The 20,829-nt window shown below is 36.4% G+C and overlaps 1 long non-coding RNA gene across 2 annotated transcripts; it reads left to right on the top strand.

Moving 5' to 3' along the window:
* Positions 1-231: 231 nt before the first annotated feature.
* On the top strand, positions 232-20,371 carry LOC129871957 (uncharacterized). 2 transcript variants are annotated; one of them, XR_008762355.1, is made up of 18 exons: positions 232-596; positions 1,734-1,803; positions 1,989-2,102; positions 2,493-2,557; positions 3,117-3,271; positions 3,361-12,887; positions 12,996-13,043; positions 13,424-14,161; positions 16,037-16,274; positions 16,364-16,493; positions 16,590-16,692; positions 17,093-17,269; positions 18,095-18,388; positions 18,500-18,548; positions 19,129-19,188; positions 19,306-19,386; positions 19,524-19,677; positions 19,770-20,371. It is a non-coding gene; the product is annotated as an uncharacterized LOC129871957 (long non-coding RNA). The 2 variants fall into 2 exon arrangements; XR_008762354.1 differs by lacking the exon at positions 2,493-2,557 and having other exon boundaries at positions 16,364-16,692.
* The last annotated feature ends 458 nt before the right edge of the window (positions 20,372-20,829 follow it).

The raw sequence follows: 20,829 nt of genomic DNA, 5'->3' as shown, positions 1-20,829 counted from the left end.
GAATTCGCAACATCTAGTTAAGGTTGAAACAATTTCATCACTGCACCACAATTCATGTTGATTTTTTTATCCATCTTTGACATATAATTCCAACAAGTCAAACTAAAAGCTGAAAATACCCAAACAAGTAAATTGGCAGAAAATGAAAACAAAATAAATTGGATTGGGCTAAGTGAACTTATGGCATACATATGTAGGAAAATAAAGGGCCACATTATCAGTCGATGGCTTCGTAAAGACTTATTTATTCTAAAAAGTAAGTACTAGAACAAAAAATTACAAAAAATGATATGTTTTGTATTAACGTGTTTCTTTTTTTCCGCGTGTATTAACTAAGTTCGAAAACTATAAAAGAGACAGCACCTGCGTATTTTAGAATTCAACTGAAAAAACGCAACTTCATACGCCACCAGCGCATCTTAGAGCATTAAGCGAATGTCCGAGACCGACCGCCTATCTTCCTCTGATTTCAAATTACAGAAGAAGCGGAACTTCATACGCTTACTTCACCGGATTGCTGCTGTTAACTGTTCCGGTGACGATGTCCGATCAAAACCCTAAACCCTAAATCAATTTTCCCGCCGATCTATCTATTGGTATTCTACTACTCTTCCCATTATCTTGATATCCTTCCATCCATTAAAAAGAAGGAAATTCGAGAAGTCGATATTGCATGTTGAAATTTTAAGAACTTGTTGGTATTTACTGCTCTTCCCATTATCTTGATATTCTTCCATCCATGAAAAAAGAAGAAGGAAAATCCGAGAACTCGATATTGAAAATCTTGCTTGCGTGATTGTAAAGAAAAAATCAAGAACTTGTTGTTATTCTTAACTGTTCCGATCAAAACCCTAAATCTATTTCCCCGCCGATCTATCTACTGCTCTTGCCATTGTCATGATATTCTTCCATCCATTAAAATGAAGAAGGAAAATTCAAGAGCTCGATATTGCATGTTGATTTTTTAAGAAAAGTTGAAGAACTTGTTGGCTTTTTGAAGATACATTGGTATTCTTAAATGCATATTAAGAAATTGTTGTTTTAAGAATTTATTTACATGGAACATATCAAGGAAATTCAACAAGTCTTTAAAAAAAGGTAGATTATGTTGTCATCCTCGCAGTGTATGTTAAGGATGTTAACTGAAAAACCGGAACTTCATTAATTATTAATTAGAATGAGTGGATTAAGGAAAAGCTAGAATAGGCTCTGAGGAAGCGACAAAATTCTTATATTTCTTTGATGAGTGGGGAAAGTAGGAGCACATGTAACCAGAGGACTGCAGACCATGGACTAGATCAAACTTGAGAACTGTTGCACTTCTTAGGATTACTGAATTTTGTTTCAACTGATTACATTGTCTGATTCTGTAGACATTTTGATAGGAAGCTATTGACTTCAATGGCATGTTATTTGTTAAAAAGTGCTGATCATCCCCTACCGAGAATTTCTACTTTGTGTATCAGATGTAGGTTGAGAGAGTGCTTTGACTTATCGCCACAAAAAAGAAAAAAAAAAAGGGGGGGGGGGGAGGTGTCTTGTCAATTAGAACACGTCACTTGTTCATTTTTTGTTCCATGTTGGATGTGCAATCAACTTACTGGAAATGATGTGCAGCATTTAACTCCCTTTGTTTGCACCATTGATACTGATTGTGTTAATCTGATAAAGCTATTATGTGTTTTTTCAAAAATCTCTTGTGGTTACTAGTTGGTTCTTAATGGTACGTGTAGGATTGGAGCCCCGTCCTTCTCTTTATTCAGGATGCTGTCGCAAATCTCTGGACTGGAAGTGACTCTGTCGGTGAGAGCAATTGTAGTCTACATTTTTATGCATCATCACTCAGGATTCATTGTATTTGATATTATTTGTTTTTAAGAATTTATTGTCATAGAACATATCATGGAAATTTAAGAAGTCTTTAAAAATAAATATATTACATTGTCATTCTTGCAGCCTATGTTAAATTTTTTTTTTTACCTTTTTAGGGAAATGGGGAGCATTAAGCGAATACCTGAGGCTATTTGGAGTTCAATTCGATCAGGGGTTATCTTGTTGTTGAGGAGTTGGTTTTCAACAGACTCGATGCTCCTGCCACCAAGGTGTACTAATTTACCCTTTCAAAGTTTCAATACTCTTTATGACTTTACTAGGTATTGAATGGAAAGATGTGGAGTTGTTCTTGAAGGCTCCATTCGTACAACTTTAAAAAAATTAAGTAGTTTAATCATAAGAGGTTGTGATTTGTAGTATTTTGAATGAAAACACTCAATTGGACAGACTTTCGTAAATGCCCTCGGTAGCCATTTTCCTTTACATGGTCTAGACTTTTTTACTTTGATTGTATCTTAAAAATGGAAAACTGTGCCATGTAAGAGAATGGGGAATTATGGTTCATCTTTTCTGATTTTGTTAATGTTTTGAGGATCAGTAAAGATGGGCTGCTGAGAACATCATAGATAAGTGACTAACGATGCCGTGCTCTCATGCAGTTTAAATCGTTTAGACTAATTGCACCTACAAATTTGTGTTTTGCCTGCACAAAAGGAAGAGACCGGTGAGGCTCTTCAATGAATTCTTATGTTCCTTTCTTTGCTACTTCTGATGACGTGGGCATATGCCTTATATGAAAATTGATACTATTTTTTCTTCTCTTAGTATGATGCTCCATTCTAGTGTCATATTTTTTTTTCCAAATGAATATTCTTATATCACAATGCTTATTTCTTTTTTCCATGAGATTTACTTCCCGTTCTTTTTGTGTTTGTTATTCTCATAAGTTGTGTTCTCCTAGGTTGAACTGTAACCCGGTTTCTACTTTCCACTCCTAGGGAATTAATATCTTTTTACAGATGTTCTTTTATTTATTATTTTGTGGTTTTACTTGTAACTGGGAAAACTGGTATGGCTGTACACAACTCAAAATATTGATGCTTACATTTTGTTTTTGCTTTTATTGTAAGATGATCATGTACATCTCAATCTTGGTGCTTCATTTGCAATATATATGTGTGTGTGTGTATCCCCCTCCTCTTTTTTTGGTGCTTCATCTTCTGTTGTGCCTCCTTTTTGTCTGGCCCTTTTAACTATGGTTTTATATGCTTGCTTTACACCAGCGGCATCAAAATACAGCCGTTCAGATGATATGTATGCTTTCCCAGCAAGCTTTGGCTTTAAAGGAGAGGCTCTAAGCTCTATTTCTGACGTTTCTTTGTTGGAAATTGTTACCAAAACTCACGGGAGGCCAAATGGATATTGTAAGGTTTTGAAGGTAAAGTTCTTTTGAGATTCAGTTGGTAGTATCCATTAGGATAGGTATAAAAGTACTGACTTGGTCTTTGTTCTTGCCATTGTTTACAGGACGGCAAGTGGTTGTACCTTAGAATTTGATGATTGTAGACAAGATGTTGGTACAACAGGTAATTCTGTATTATCCTACCTGATACATGAGTTGATTGTTGTTTGCTAATAAGGAAATTTGTTGGGATTTTTCTTTTTGCGGTCATTGTTCGTGATGACATGGGCATATGCTTTATTCCCTTCTGATGACGTGGGTATATGCTTTAAAGAGGCGATGATTTTTGCCAATTTTATTCCCTTCTGAGCTGATTATTCGGGCATTTGAGGTTATCCGACCCGTATCTCGGCAGGGCATGCCACTAGATTTTATGATGATTTTTGCAGCCATGGCGTTGTTGGACTCTCTTTTTGCCTGAGCTTAACACAGATCTGAGCCCAACTTTCTCTGTCAGTTTAGGGAAACTAATGGCTGGGAAAGTGAACAAAGCAAAAGCTTGAAAGGGAAAGAATGAGGCTACAGAGAGTTGATGATTTTTCATTGAATGGGTGATTGCTCCTCTCTGTATTCAGCCAATGATTTCTGCATTACTGTAAGAATTCCAACTATCCTTCTATCAATTTTATTGGAGGGAGTATATTATTAACAGCTTGCTTGGATTGTTGTTATATATCGTCAAAAGGGTTTCTATGTCCTTCCACTTTTTTTTCCCTTTATTTTAATGCTTCTGCCAGAGCATGGAATGTTGCCGGTGGAAGCGATGAGGGTGAGTATAATCAGACGGCTTGAAAGAGGCGATGATGATTTATGTCAATTTTTATTACCTTATGAGCTGATTAATCGGGCATTTGACGTTATCCGACCAGTATCTTGGTGGGGCATGCCACCAGATTTTCTGGTGGTTTTTGCAGCCATGGCGTGGTTAGACTCGCTTTTTGCCTGAGCTTAAGCACAGATCTGAGCCTTAATTTACTGGACTCCATTACTGTAAGAAACCCTATAACCCTTTTGTCAATTTACTGGACTCCATTATTGTTTGGGTTGTTTTCTGTAAAAATTTATTTCAAAACACCTATTTATGTGTTGGCGAGTCGCATCCCCGCGCAACGAATTGCTTTTGAAACTTCAATATGAGTGAAATTAATAGGTTAAAACAGCTAAACATCATTATTTATTATTAATCGTATAGGATTTCAAAGTATTAAAAAGGACCCCCTAACAGTTATGCGTCACAGCTGTTCTCGGAGAACAAAATAATCTCCCTTTTGTTATGGGAAAACAATGCAAAACTACATTTCTAGCTTCTTTTGGTTGCAAAACCAAACAGGCCATTGTTAACAAGGACATGTCATGCATATTTGTTTTACTGATTGGAGTATTGTATTGCGTATAACAATGTGCTTGCGGTTTCCCAAGACTGACAATTCTTTCGGTTTGAACTTAGTCTCCTGGTTTTTGCTTGCTCAATTATTTCTGCTTCCCTTCAAATGGATTTTGCGATTTTTCTGAAAATTGACGTCAATTTTCATAAATCTAGATATTTGCTACATCAACTTCTTGGAGCCTTGATGTCTTTAGGATATGGTGACATCTGGCTGTATATTGATTTTTGAGTGGGATCAGGGTAGAGGGGTGGCTCATATTCTCAGGAGTTTTAAATTGTGGATTAATCTGGGCCATCTAATTCATTCTTCAGCTGTGGAGGTTGGAAACCCAGCTTTGACCTATTAAATATGCTAACACTGTTGATCTATGGCATCATTCTAGAGACTCAAGAGCTTTCGAGTATACTTTTTTCTGTATCCTTTGTTTTCAAAGGGTATCAGCTTACCTCCTTCGTTAGAGTTACTGAGTATCTTTTCTCTTCTTTGAAGTAATAAAAGAGAGAAATATATTAATGACTTTGATGCCACCAAGGTGCAACTGTCCCGGTGACTATGTCCGATCAAAACCCTAAACCCTAAATCTGTTGCTATTCTTCCATCCATAAAAAAGGAAAGAAGGAAAGTTCGATAACTTGATATTGTCAGATTTTCTTTGAACACTTAAAGAAAAAAATACCCTTTCAAAGTTTCGATATTCTCTATGATCTTACTAGGTATTGAATGGAAAAAGATGTGGAGTTGTTCTTGAAGGCCCCACAACTCAAAAAAATTTAGATTTGTAGTATTTTGAATGAGGACACTCAAATCGACAGACTTTCGTAAATGCCCTCACTGGCCATTTTCCTTTACATGGTCTAGACTTTTTGACTTTGGTTGTTTCTTAAAAATGGAAAATTGTGCTATGTAAGAGAATGGAGAATTATATGGTTCATCTTTTCTGATTTTGTTAATGTTTTGAGGATCAGTAGAGGTGGGCTGCTGAGAACATCACAGTTAAGTGACTAATGATGGCAAGTCGTGCTTTCATGCTGTTTTAATCGTTTAGACTAATTCCACCTTGCGAATTTGTGTGTTGCTTGCAAAACGGCAGTGACCGGTGAGGCTCTTCAATGAATTCTTATGTTCCTTTGTTTGCTACTTCTGATGACGTGGGCATATGCTTTATTCCCTTCTGATGACGTGGGAATATGCTTTAAAGAGGCGATTTTGATTTTTGCCAATTTTTTTCCCTTCTGAGCTGATTATAATTTGAGGTTATCAGACCCGTATCTTGTTGGGGCATGCCACCAGATTTTCTGGTGATTTTTGCAGCCATGGCGTTGTTGGACTCTCTTTTTGCCTGAGCTTGACACAGATCTGAGCCTAACTTTCTCTGTCAGTTTAGGGAAACTAACGGTTGGGAAAATGAACAAAGCAAAGCTCAAAAGGGAAAGAATGAGGCTACAGAGAGTTGATGATTTTTCATTGAATAGGTGATTGCTTCTCTCTGTATTCAGCCAATGATTTCTGCATTACTGTAAGAATCCCAACTATCCTTCTATCAATTTTATTGGAGGGAGTATATTATTAACAGCTTACTTGGATTGTTGTTATATATCGGCAAGTTGTGCTTTCATGCAGTTTTAATCGCTTAGACTAATTGCACCTGTGAATTTGTCTGTTGCTTGCACAAAAGGCAGTGACTAGTGAGGCTTTTCAATGAGTTCTTATGTTGCTTTGTTTGCTACTTCTGTTGGCAACAATATCGATTTCTTGAATTTTCTTAATCTATGGACCTATAGAGAGAATGTGCAGAAATGACACTTGAAAGGCTTAAACCCTCAAAAATCCTTCTTGCTTTCAAAAAGATGGAGCACATTACTGATATAAACTTTTATTGATACCTCAGAATGGAATAACTAGCCAGAGAAGAAGTGCTTGTCAGGCTTTGTTTTCCTCATTTAGAGAGGCATATATCCTTCATAGGGAGGAATATGAAAGTTGAAGAGAATAAGCTATAAAGTGTAGTAAAAGGTTTGAGAATATAGGTGAGCAACTAATCATGTATTAACACCTTTCACTTCTAGACTGCTTGGCAAATGGTTTACATGTGCTTTAACTTTTTGAATGAATAATATGACAGAGAAAGTATTAGAGAATGTTAACGCAAGATGTGTGACAGATGTTGGTTGCTTGTGAATCAGATTTAAGTTCCGGCTTTAACCAAAACATATAACTTCATGCTCAGAGTTAGGTTTAACTTTAATGCATGTTGCAAAATTTAGTGCAATGGAATTTCTGGTAAATGTCAATTATATCAAGTTCCATAGATTGGTTGTGTGATGAAACTCTAAACAAAGATCGTAATTTACCTGGTAAATGATCTTGAAGTTTGAGAATGATTGTTGCAGATCCAACCCCAGTTTTGAATTTGGTGAGCATAGTTTGTGGTAATTAGTAACCAATTTCAGGAATAACCTGCAAAAGCATGGTCAAAGACTCAAAATCCATGTTACCTATTATAAAGAGTTTCAAGACATCCCCACAAGGGTTGTTGAGGAGTTATCTCGTATGATTTCACAAGGGTTGTTGAGGAGTTGGTTTTCAACAGCCTCGATGCTGGTTCCACCAAGGTACTCATTTACCCTTTCAAAATTTCAATAATCTGTATGATTTTACTAGGTATTGAATGGAAAGATGTGAGTTGTTCTTGAAGACCCCACTCACACAACTCTAAAAAAAAATTAAGTAGTTTAATTTAAGGATGAAAAGTTATGATTTGTAGTATTTTGAATGAAGACACTCAATTGGACAGACTTTAGTAAATGCCCTCACTGGCCATTTTCCTTTACATGGTCTAGACTTTTTGACTTTTATTGTTTCTTAAAAATGGAAAATAGTGCCATGTAAGAGAATGGAGAATTATATGGTTCATCTTTTCTGATTTTTGTTAATGTTTTGAGGATCAGTAGAGGTGGGCTGTTGAGAACATCATAGTTAAGTAACTAACGATGGCAAGTCATGCTTTCATGCTGTTTTAATCGTTTAGACTAATTCCACCTGCGAAGTTCTGTGTTGCTTGCAAAAAAGGCAGTGACTGGTGAGGCTCTTCAATGAATTCTTATGTTCCTTTGTTTGCTACTTCTGATGACGTGGGCATATTCTTTAAAGAGGCGATGATGATTTTTGCCAATTTTATTCCCTTCTGAGTTGATTATTTGGGCAGTTGAGGTTGTCCGACCCGTTTCTTGGCGGGGCATGCCACCAGATTTTCTGGTGATTTTTGCAGCCATGGCGTTGTTGGACTCTCTTTTTGCCTGAGCTTAACACAGATCTGAGCCTAACTTTCTCTGTCAGTTTAGGGAAATTAACGATTGGGAAAATGAAAAAAGCAAAAGCTTAAAAGGGAAAGAATGAGGCTACAGAGAGTTGATGATTTTTCATTGAATGGGTGATTGCTTCTCTCTGTATTCAGCCAATGATTTCTGCATTACTATAATGCATTTTCAGTGCGCAAAGTTCTGCTCAATTTATTATTTACTTCATCACCTGAAGTTGTACTTTCTTCTAAAGGATCTGGTGTCTCATGAAATGGACTGGTGCTTATGGGAGAAAGATATGGTAATCTTTTGCAAACTGTTGCACTGACATCATCTTTTCTAGTGTATTGATGCTGCTGTACATAATTTATTTTGCCCGACAATTATGATGTTCATAAGTTGGAATGGTTGTTGTTGTTGTCTATAGGATTGCATGCATTACCTCAACTAATAGGCTGTTTGACGGTTTGTGTTCATTAATATCTTTTTACAGATGTTTTTTTATTTATTATTATGTACATGTGGCTTTGTCCACTCCACATTCCCTTCCCTACCCTACCCTGGAGGCTGTAGTTCCCCACCTACCTCCCTAAAAGAAGGGGGGGGGGGACTGTGGAAGGTTTTGTTAGTGAAAGAGAGTTACTTATGCATCAGATGGTGCAAAGCATTTCAGTGTTATGACATCGTGTAGTTTTATCACTTTCTTTTCTCTTTAGAATATCGTTGTTGAAGTATCCTCCTCATCTATTGCTATCCCATTCCCTGCTCCTCTTTTCAGATATACCTGTGAATTATGAGATCATGAAAAATAGGTGCAGGGCCCAGTGTTACAAAGCTACACTTAGGCTTCCTTCCCCGCAGCGAAAGAATTTGTTTTAATTTTTTGAGTGAGATTTGGGGCTCAATTCTCCCAGGGGTTATCTTGTATGATTCCACAAGGGTTGTTGAGGGGTTGGTTTTCAACAGCCTCGACGCTGGTGCCACCAAGGTACAACTGTCCCGGTGATGATGTCCGATCAAAACCCTAAACCCTAAACCTATTGCTATTCTTCCATCCATAAAAAAGGAAAGAAGGAAAGTTCGATAACTTGATATTGTCAGATTTTCTTGGAACACTTAGAAAAAAAATACCCTTTCAAAGTTTCGATATTCTCTATGATCTTACTAGGTATTGAATGGAAAATGTGAAGTTGTTCTTGAAGGCCCCACTCGCACAACTCAAAAAAAATTAAGTAGTTTAATTTAAGGATGAGAAGTTGTGATTTGTAGTATAAAGACACTCAATTGGACAGACTTTTGTAAACGCCCTCACTGGCCATTTTCCTTTAATGGTCTAGACTTTTTGACCTTGATTGTTTCTTAAAAATGGAAAATAGTGCCATGTAAGAGAATGGAGAATTATATGATTCATCTTTTCTGTTTTTGTTAACGTTTTGAAGATCAGTAGAGGTGGGCTGCTGAGAACGATGGCAAGTCGTGCTTTCATGCTGTTTTAATCATTTTGGACTAATTGCACCTGCGAATTTGTGTGTTGCTTGCAAAAAAGGCAGTGACCGGTGAGCTCTTCAATGAATTCTTATGTTCCTTTTTTTGCTACTTCTGATGATGTGGGCATATGCTTTAAAGAGGCGATGATGATTTTTGCCAATTTATCCTTCTTAGCTGATTATTCAGGCATTTGATGTTATCCGACCCGTATCTTGGCGAGGCATGCCACCAGATTTTCTGGTGATTTTTGCAGTCATGGCGTTGTTGGACTCTCTTTTTGCCTGAGCTTAACACAGATCTGAGCCTAACTTTCTCTGTCAGTTTAGGGAAACTAACGGTTGGGAAAATGAACAAAGCAAAAGCTCCAAAGGGAAAGAATGAGGCTACGGAGAGTTGATGATTTTTCATTGAATGGGTGATTGCTTCTCTCTGTATTCAGCCAATGATTTCTGCATTACTGTAAGAATCCCAACAATCCTGGAACAGAAAATCTTTAAGAATCGGAATACTATACTCGATTTCACTTCTGGCGCCTTGCATTTTGTTGGTGATTCATTGGTTCTTCCTGATACCATAGTTTAAAACTGGCTGGAGAATGCGAAAGTTCTCCATCTGATTGATATGAGGTTTATTCCGATTGTGGCGAACACAACACTTGCTATAATTGATCAGGTCTATTCTGGCATTTGCATAGTCCATTATGGCCATTCTTTGTTTCTCATGAATTTCCTTATAATGCATTTACTTTAAACGATTGTTTCTCTTATGGATCATTTCGTTGGACTCATTAGCAAATATAAATCTCAGCATAAACTTCTGCATAAATAGTATAACATTTATTGGCCGCGTACGAAAAAGTAATATCCGCACAACTATGTAGCACTCAGTTATCTGCAAAAAATAAGCTAGACATAACTAATGCAGCATTTGGTTGGTGGTATTTAATTGTTCATTATTAATACCCTCATGACTTATGCAAGAATCTATGTATTACTTTATGCGGGATAGATTAGGGAATAAAAACATATTTTTCAACAATGCATGGATATGAGTATTTACAGGCAAAAATTCCCTTTGATGTAGATAGTCCCTACATAGCATAGCTCATTTATTATTCAGTGTTAGAGAATCCCTACATTATTATTTACCGCATAACAGTTTTTACCTGCATGACTAACTTTAACCAAATAATGTCTTACTCTTTTGTATTGCAATTTTGTGATATTACTGAAGAGAAGGAGAGTGATGTAGGGTGCTTTATCTTTTGTTCCATCACTTTATGACCTTCTGGTGGAGTATATTCTTATGTAGAAACTGAGGCCCATGTCAAAATAAATGTGCATCTCTTTTTGCATAGTCAAGGGTTATGATCTTTGTTTGATTCTAGCATTTATGTTCGTTGAGCATTACACTCATTGTCATGTTCTACAGCATACCTCAGATGAGCGAATTCGTTTGGAAGAACTGCGTGAGAAGGCAATGATTGTCTAAAAACTCATTGATGTGTCGTTTCAACGTGGAGTCTGTAACTTAGTGAATTATCAGGTCCTATCTTGACAAAAGAGGACAACAACCTATCTTGATTCCGAGCAAGAATTGGTGAGTATAATCGGTGGCTTTAAAGAGGTTATCCGACCCATATCTTGGCGGGGAATGCCACCCGATTTTCTGGTGATTTTTGCAGCCATGGCGTTGCTGGACTCTCTTTTCTCCTGTGCTTAACACAGATCTGAGCCTAACTTTCTCTGTCAGTTTAGGGAAACTAACGGTTGAGAAAATGAACAAAGCAAAATCTCAAAAGGGAAAGAATGAGGCTACAGAGAGTTGATGACTTTTCATTGAATTGGCGATTGCTTCTCTCTATATTCAGTCAATGATTTCTGCATTACTGTAAGAATCCCAACTAATCCTTCTATCAATTTTATTGGAGGGTGTATATTATTAACAGCTTGCTTGGATTGTTTTTATATATCGTCAAAGGGTTTCTATGTCCTTCCACTCGTTTTTTTTTCTTTATTTTAATGCTTCCGCCAGAGCATTGAATGTTGCCGGTGGAGCTAGTGGAAGCGATGAGGGTGAGTATAATCAGACGGCTTGAAAGAGGCGATGATGATTTATGTCAATTTATATTCCCTTCTGAGCTGATTAATCGGGCATTTGACGTTATCTGACCCGTATCTTGGCGGGGCATGCCACCAGATTTTCTGGTGTTTTTTGCAGCCATGGAGTGGGTAGACTCGCTTTTTTCCTGAGCTTAAGCACAGATCTGAGCCTCAATTTACTGGACTCCATTACTGTAAGAAACTCTATAACCCTTTTGTCAATTTTAACGGACGGAGTATTCTAACATCTTCAGGGTACTATATAAACAAAAGTTCTGGGAAATGAATAAAGCAAAAGCTCAGAAGGGAAAGAATGAGGTTACAGGGATCTGAGGGTTTTTGTTCCAAGGGTGGTTGCCTCTGACTGATTTAACCAATGATTTCTCCATTACTGTCTCCTTTTTTGTACCTGATTTGTTGCACTTGAGCCTTGGGTCTTTCGAAAACAACCTCTTTGCCTCCACTAGGTAGTGGTAATGTCTGCATACATTCTATTCTCCCCCGTCCTCCACGAGATGGATTGGTGCTGGGAGAAAGATATGGTAATCTTTTTGCAAAATGTTGGACTGACATCATCTTTTTGCAATATATGGTAATATTTTTGTATAGAGGATGATTTCCTGGATAGAAAATTCAGTGCTTCAGCTGGCTTCAGTTATAAATCAGACTGCCTGTTAGGTTCAGGACGGGAGGATGAGTCTAGTGTAGCTGGCAGATCGAGGATGCCTCATTTAGGGAGTCTCTTGAACTTGATGACAGTTCAAATGTGATGCATGAGAGAAGGAAACCATTTATGCGGAGCACAGAAGCCTGATACATGATGGATCATCTTTTGCTAGTGATGAAGATATTAAGTTTGAAAAAAGTAACTACAGAAATAAACGAAATTGCCTTGAAGATGATTATACTTTTGAAGTATCTGATGATGTTAACCAGGTCTTAAATGAAAGGTCTGCTAGAGGCAAGGCCAAGGAAATATATTTTGATAACTTCTCCTGGTGCAAAACTCAGAGCAAGGCAATGCGGAGTCAAAATTTGACAGGGCATATGCTTTATATGAAAATTGATATACCTTTTCACCTCTTAGTATGATGCTCCATTCTAGTATCATAAAGTATTTTTTTTCCAAATGAATATTCTTATATCGCAACTCTATTTCTTTTTTCCATGAGATTTACTTCCTTATAGGACTGTTCTTTTTATGTTTGTTATTCTTATAAGTAGTGTAGTCCTAGTTTGAACTTAAAACCAGTTTTCACCAGTTATATGTTGCTATAGGCAGTGGGACCTGCTATGTTAAGGTGGATGACCAATGGTAAGTGTTAGTTTCTTTGACATTGATCTAATGCATTTTGATGTGCACGAAGTTCTGCTCAATTTTATTATTTTACTTCATCACTTGAAGTTGTACTTTCTTTTGAAGGATCTGGTGTCTCACGAGATGGACTGGTGCTGATGGGAGTAATTTATGGTAATCTTTTTGCAAAATGTTGTATTGACGTCATCTTTTCTTTTGTATTGATGCTGCTGTACATAATTTCTTTTGCCTGACAACTGTGATGTCCATAACTTGGAATGATTGTTGTAGTCGATAGGATTGCATGCATTACTCAGTTGATACGTTGTTTGATGGTTTGTGTTCATTAGTACCTTTTTACAAATGTTCTTTTATTTACGGTTTTGTGGTTTTAATTCTAATTGGGCAAATTTGTATGGCTCTACCCAACACAAAATATTGATTCTTACATGTTGGTTTTGCTTTTATTGTAAGATGTTCATGTACATCGATTTCCGGGTGCTTCATTTACAATAAAATACTAACTTGGTCTTTGTTCTTGCCATTGTTTACAGGACGTCTAGTGTTTTTACCTTGGAGTTGATGATTGTAGTCAAGATTTCGGTACAACAGGTAATTCTGTATAAGCCTATCTGATACATGAATTGACTGTTGTTTGCTAATAAGGAGATTTGTTGGGATTTTTCTCTTTGCATTTATTGTTTGTGATGTATTTTATAACCAACCAGTTCGAAGGAAGCAAATACACTCCATGTACTTTTAATTTGAATGTAAGTGATGTATTTTTTAACCAACCAGTTTGAATGCAAGTGATGGTTCATTCAAGCTTTCAGGATACATCTCAGGTCCTGATGTTTACACAGTGAAAGTATACTGGCCCAAATTGATGGATAAAGAGATGTGATAAGTCATCTTTTCTTCTCTGTTTCCCTAACAACCACTGTTTAATTTGCAGGTCCTTCAGTATTTCTGTATCCACTTATTTCAGTATGTTTTCCTGACAAAAGAAACAAAAAAATATTTGGTTAACATTTACTATATCGGATGCTTGTTTTTTACGGTTTTTTTTGTTTTCCTTGACCTTCGTAATGTAGATATCAATTCAAGATTTGTTTCAAATGGACCACTACATAAATTACTTCATAACATAGCTATGAGTTTTGACAGTGCTTCTGACATTGAGCAGCGAAGTATATCTCAGATATATCCACGGTTTTTGTTGAACCTAAACTGCCCAAGATCTTTATATGCATTTGACTTTGGAGCCTTCAAAGACCTCTGTGGAATTTAAGGTGTGATTTTTTGTTGGCATTTATGATTTAATTTTTTGGGGGGGTTGGGAAACGAATGTGAGTCTTTGGTTTTACTTTTGTAGAGTTGAGGCCCCTTGCATCACAACTGTCCCCGGAGAACAAAATACTCTCTCCCACTGATTGTGGGAGAACAATGCGAAACCACGTTTCTAGCTTCTTTTGGTTGCAAAACCAAACAGACCAATGTTAACAAGGACATGTCACACATATTTGTTTTACTGATTGTAGTGTTGTATTTCTCATTACAATGTGTTTGCTGCTTCTAAGACTGACAACTCTGCATGTTTGAACTTATACTCCTGGTTTTTGCTTACCCAATCATTTCTGCTTCCCTTTAAATGGATTTTGCAGTCTTTTTTTTTATCAAATTTACATCAATTTTCATAAATCTGGATATTTGCTACATCACTCTTCTTGGAGCCTTGCTATCTTTATGAGATTGTGACATCCAGCTGTATTATTATTTTTGAGTAGGATCAGGGTAGAAGGGTGGCTCATATTCTCAGGAGTTTCACACTTGTAGGTCAATTTTGGCCATCTAATTCACAATATATTATGTTATTCATAAAAAATTGAACCCTACCAAAAAATTTAGGTTGATCTTCATTCTTCAGCTGTGGAGGTTGGAAACACAATTTTGACCTATTAAATATGTTAACACTGTTGATCTTTGGCATTCTCTCTTACTTGGGGCTGATACTTTTGAGCCAAGGGTCTTTCAGAAACAACCTCTCTATCTCCATGAGGTAGTGATAAGGTCTGCATACACTCTACCCTCCCTAGACCCAACTTTTGTGGGATTTCACTAGGTATGTTGTTGATCTTTGGCATTATTCTAGAGACACAAGAGTTTTTGAGGATACATTTTTTGTATCCTTTGTTTCAAAAGGTATCAACTTACCTCCTTCAGGTTAGAGTTACTGAGTTAGTATCTTTTCTCTTCTTTGAAGAAATTAAAGAGAGAAATATATATTAGTGACTTGGATCTTAGAGGAAGTAACTTCATTTGAACATTTAACACTACTCTAATGTTCTAACAGTTTTAATAAATACTATAAATCATTAATTAGAATGAGGGATTAAGGAAAAGCTAGAATAGGCTCCGAGGAAGTGACAAAATCTTATTTTTCTTTGATGAGTGGAGGAAATGGGAGCACATGTAACCAGAGGTCTGCATTTGGTTCCTCCTAGTTTTCGACTGCAGACCGTGGACTAGATCAAACTTGAGAACTGTTGCACTTTTAGGATTACTGAATTTTGTTTTAACTGATTACATTGTCTGATTCTATAGACATTTTGCTATGAATTGGATAGGAAGCAGTGACTTCAATGCCTTGTTATTTGTTAAAAGTGCTGGTCATCAACTGCTTAGAATTTCTACTTTGTGTACCATATGTAGGTTAAGAGAGAGTGGTTTGACATATCGCCACAAAAAAATAGACGGGGTGTGTGGGTGTGTGTGGTTTTTCTCTTTATTGAGGATACTGTCGTGAATCTCTGGACTGAAAGTAACTCTGCCGGTGAGAACCATTGAGATATCAACATTTGTATGTAACAACACTTAGGATTCATTTTGTTTGATGTTATTTGTACATGTGGTTTTGTCCACTCCACATTCCCTTCCCTGTAGGCTGTAGTTCCACGCCTACCTCCCTAAAGGGGTGTGTGTGTGTGGAGGAAACAAATTGTGGAAGGTTTTGTTTGTGGAAGAGAGTTACTTATGCATCAAATGGTGCAAAGCATTTCAGTGCTATGACATCATGTAGTTTTTTCGCTTTCTTTTCTCTTAAGAATATAGTTGTTGAAGTTTCCTATCCTCATCTATTGCTATCACATTCCTGCTCCTCTTTTCAGATATACCTGTGAATTATGAGATCAAGAAAAGAGGTAGGGTCCAGAGTTGCAAAGCTACACTTGAGCTTCCTTCCCTGCAGCCAAAACAACTGACTGGAGAGTGCACTGTCCGAGAGAGATTCAATCTTCACCAGAATATTCTGTGGGGAAGTGCTTCCAAAAAGCGTGATCCTGAGTCCAGATTCCTCTTGTCAGATTGAAAGTTCAAGTCGGTGCAACCCCTTTCATCCAATGCCAGGTAATTTGTCCTTGAGTGCTTGTTTGTGTTTATAATCAACGATGTCAGAAAATGTGTGCAACTAATTAATGTTCTTATCCACCGTGCAGAAACTAGAGCTGTAAGGAGACTGCAGCATTCTGCAAAAGCTATCTACTCAGAACTTCCACATCAGTCGTCCCATCAGTGTGATCAATCTTCCACCCAAAGTTGTGGTGACGGTGTATTCTCTGATGAAAGGTAATGTTACCAAATTTCTTGGGAGGGTTAGGTCTCTTTCTGATATTATCTCAAATATGTTAGTACCTTAAAAAACCTGATGTTTCTCTCTTCAAGCCAAGTGTGAAAATGAAACTTGTTAGCATCCGGAATAGCAAATTACAAACTCAAGGGGAGTGCAGGGAGTGCACAAGTACACGTGATTGGGAGTCAAAAGAAGGTTAACCAATCCTGCCATTTGTTCCTGACCTGAATAAGAACTGAATTTTTCTAGTGCATGTTTCAGTTAATTAGCTTTATTTCTTTCACCCACTTTTCAAGATTTTTTTACACTGCATTCTTATTAATTATGAAAGCATTAGAGACTACAATGTTTCTTTCTAAGTCTCCTAGGCCAGAGTCTTTTTATAATTCCATCTTGCTTATGTTCTGATCTTGTAATAGAATTGTCATGCCTTGCAATTTTTATTCAAATTTTCAGAATTTTCACCAACAAAAACTCAAAATTTCTTAGATTCTGTGACAAAATGATGGAACTTTCATCCTGAGATAATAGTTTAGTACCTTAGCTATATCTTGGATGTTTCTGCGGCTTATTTATTTTTGTTTTTGGTGTTAAGATGGTGGAATTTTTCCTTTTCCATTACGAGATGCAGAGCTGTACTGGAACAGAGAATCTTAAGAATCAGGATACTATACTCAATGTCACTTTTGTCGTCTTGCATTTTGTTGGTGATTCATTGGTTCCTGATACCATTGGTAAAAACTGCCTGGAGGATGCCAAAGTTCTCCAGCAGGTTGATAAGAAGTTTATTCCTATTGTGGCTAACACTTTAAGTGTTTAGGTCTATTCTTGCCTTTGCATAGTCCATTATGGCCATTCTTGGTTTCTCATGAATTTCCGTATAATGCATTTACTTTTAACGATTGTTTCTCTTAGGGGTCGTTTGGTTGGACTTGTTAGCAAATATAAATCTCAGCATAAACTTACGCATCAATAGTATAACTTTTGTTGGCCGCGTAAGAAAAAATTATATCTGCATAACTATGTGGCACTTAGTTATCCACATAAGAAAAAATAAGCTCGACAAAACTAATGCAACATTTGGTTGGCGGTATTTAACTGTTCATTATTAATATCCTCAAGACTTATGCAAGTATTGTTTTATGCGGGATAGCCTATGGAATAAAAACTCTTTTGTCAACAATGCATGGATATGAGTATCTACAGGCAAAAATTTCCTTTAATGTAGATAGTCCCCGCATAGCATTACTCATTTATTATTCACCGCGTAATAATCCCTACATTATTTTTTACCACGTAATAGTTTTTACATTATTATAACCTCGTAACTGTTACTTTAACACATAATGTCTTACTCTCTTGTATTGCAATTTTGTGATATTACTGAAGGAAAGAAGAGTGATATAGGGTGCTTTATCTTTTGCTTCATCACTTTGTGACCATCTAGTGGATATTCTTCTGCAGAAACTTAGGTCCATGTCAACATAAATGTGCATCCCTGTTTACATAGTCAATGATTATGATCTTTTAGTTTTTATTCTAGCATTTATCTTCATCAAACGTTACAGTCATTGTCATGTTGTACAACATGCTGCAGATGAATGAATTCATTCGGAAGAACTGCGTGAGAAGGTAATGATTGTCTTAAAATTCATCAAGTGTCATTTCAACTTGGGGTCTGTAACTTATTGAATTATCAGGTCCTATCTGGAAAAATGAGGACAACAACCTATCTTGATTCTGAGCAAGAATTGGTACGTTCATTATGATAATAGGTGACATTGATTTTGAGTCTTTGGCCATGCTTTTGCAGGTCATGCCTGAAATTGGTTACTACTAACTGGGGTTGGATCTGCAACAATCATTCTCAAGCTTCAAGATCATTTTCCAGGTAAGTTACGATGTTTGTTTAGATTTTCATCACACAACCAGTCTATGAAACTTGATAAAATTGCCATTTACCAGAATTTTGTTGCACTAACTTTTCTAACATTCATTACAGTTGAACCTCCTAACTCTGAGCATGAAGTTATATGTTTTGGTTAAAGCAGGTACTTAAATCTGATTCACAAGCAGCCAACATCTGTCACACTTCTTGTGGCAGCATTCTAATACTTGTCTCTGTCATATTATAAACTCAAAAAGTTTAGTACATGTAAACCATTTGCAAATCAGTCCTAGAAGGGAAAGGTATTACTCCCTCTGAAGGATATATGCCTGTCTAAATGTGGAAAACAAAGCATGGCAGGCACTTCTTCTCAGGCTAGTTATTCCATTCTGATGTATCAATAACAGTTCTGGGCTCCATCTTGTTGAAAGAAAGAAGGATTTTTGAGGGTTTAAGCCTTTCAAGTGTCATTTGTGCGCAAAGGTCCATTTTATGTTTTAATTGGGTTGATTAAAACAAGTGAATTGTGAATTGTAACTTAAAAGGGAAGAGCTTTTATGTTGTAATACCATCGGTGCTAGTGGTTCTCTCCTTTTGAATTATAAGGCCTTGAAGCTTGAATAGCGTCCAACTTAATTTGGAAAACTATTCATGATATTCATGTTTTAGGAAATACTCCACTAGCTAACAAGATTCTCTTGCACGTGTTTCATAAGAAAATGATTGTTTTCTTGATAATACAGGTTTCGTGTATTTTGTGCGTTAATCTAACTGATGTGGATCTGTTAGAATTTATTCAACAGGTTAGTCCATCGACTCTAACTAGCTCTCATATTTTTCTCCTTCATTTAACTCTAAATCTTTCTCATGGAATCTTGCTTTAAATGATGTGTCATGTTCTCTGAATAATGTATTTGCAGCCCACAACTTGCTGATACAGATGGATCATCAATAGTACCCCCATCAGTGAATTGGGTCCTGAATAAACAAGACTTGCAGGGGTAAGTTAATATTTAATCTATCAATTTGGAGGTACCTTGATTCTCTCTCGTCTCTACCCACCCCCACATAAGAAAAAGAGAAAGAACAGGGAATTAGAACCAAAACTGATTTAAGCAAACAACTTGACTCATTGCAGCTGCTATCACAACATACTCTCAGGAAACTGTCCATATCATCTGCAACACAATACAAGAGTCAGAAAAAAACTAAAATAGTCTACACACAATAGTTAAGTCATTGTTTTGATTTACAGGATTTGTTGTCTTGGCTTTAGACGAACTCTGTTCAAGGTACACAATCTAATACTCCTAGTATAATATACTCCCTCCGTCACTAAAAATATATGTCAATTATTATGTAATTGTATGTCTTGATGAATCAGGACCTCACCGGGAAGGGAAAAGTTTGTGGTAATTGGGGATCTCCAAGGTTTTGGCTATTTCAACAGTGATGTTCGTGCATATCTTGGGGCTCTATCCATTTTATAGGTCTACTTATCCATTTTCATTTGATTTTAACCTTCTATACATAAGACTGTTTATTTTACCAGAACACCTACAAAGATAACCATAGGTATACCAATCCATGATAAGAAGAATTAGTAACCTGGAAAACGGGACATTTTTGAGTGGCGGATCTAAAGGAGGCAAGGGAGGTCAATTGAATTTCCTTAGTCGAGAAATGTTACCATGTAAATAGGGAAAAAATATATTTTTTTTGTTATACATATGAAATGTTGAATCCCCTTTATATTAAAATTACATTTCAAGAAATATCTGTATTGAAACTTACATTTGATGGTATCCAGTCTGCGATAATCTGGATCTGGAGCATGGTACATCTATACAGATTAAACAAATAAATGTATGTACTTAAATGTAACACTAGCTTTGGTGGAAGCAACTCTCTCTCTCAATCTCCCTCTCGACACACACATTTGTATTCATGTAAAGCCAGAGTAACTCAGTGTGTATAGATAATGAAATAGGCAATTTGATTGTAACTTTATTCAATTGTTGAGATGATTAAATTTGTATGTCCCACTCTCTAACCCTCTTCATTTTTTATAAGTAGGGGCATTTTTCGATAAAATTATTGACGGTTGGACATTTTTGTTTAATTTTGCATAATTAAGAGCATTTTTGACATTTTTATGAATATAAAAAGATATTAATTTATATGACTGAGTTAGAAATAAAAAATTGTCACATGAATTGATAGGAGATCGTAACAATTAACATTCATGAACTAATAAGGAAATAAAAGGTCACGTGGTAATAGGTTTCATAATTAACTAATGGGGGAGAAAGACTCATCTAGAATTAAATATAATATATAATTTTTTTTTTGTGAAATGTTTTAGGAGATTGTATGATGTTGATAGCTTGAGCACTCAATAGGTTGGGGTGACCTCATTTTACCTTATTAGATCTAGGAAAACT

The sequence above is a fragment of the Solanum dulcamara genome, chromosome 11, assembly GCF_947179165.1.
Source record: "Solanum dulcamara chromosome 11, daSolDulc1.2, whole genome shotgun sequence".
Lineage (NCBI taxonomy): Eukaryota > Viridiplantae > Streptophyta > Magnoliopsida > Solanales > Solanaceae > Solanum > Solanum dulcamara.
This window is presented reverse-complemented; position numbering and strand designations above follow the sequence as displayed.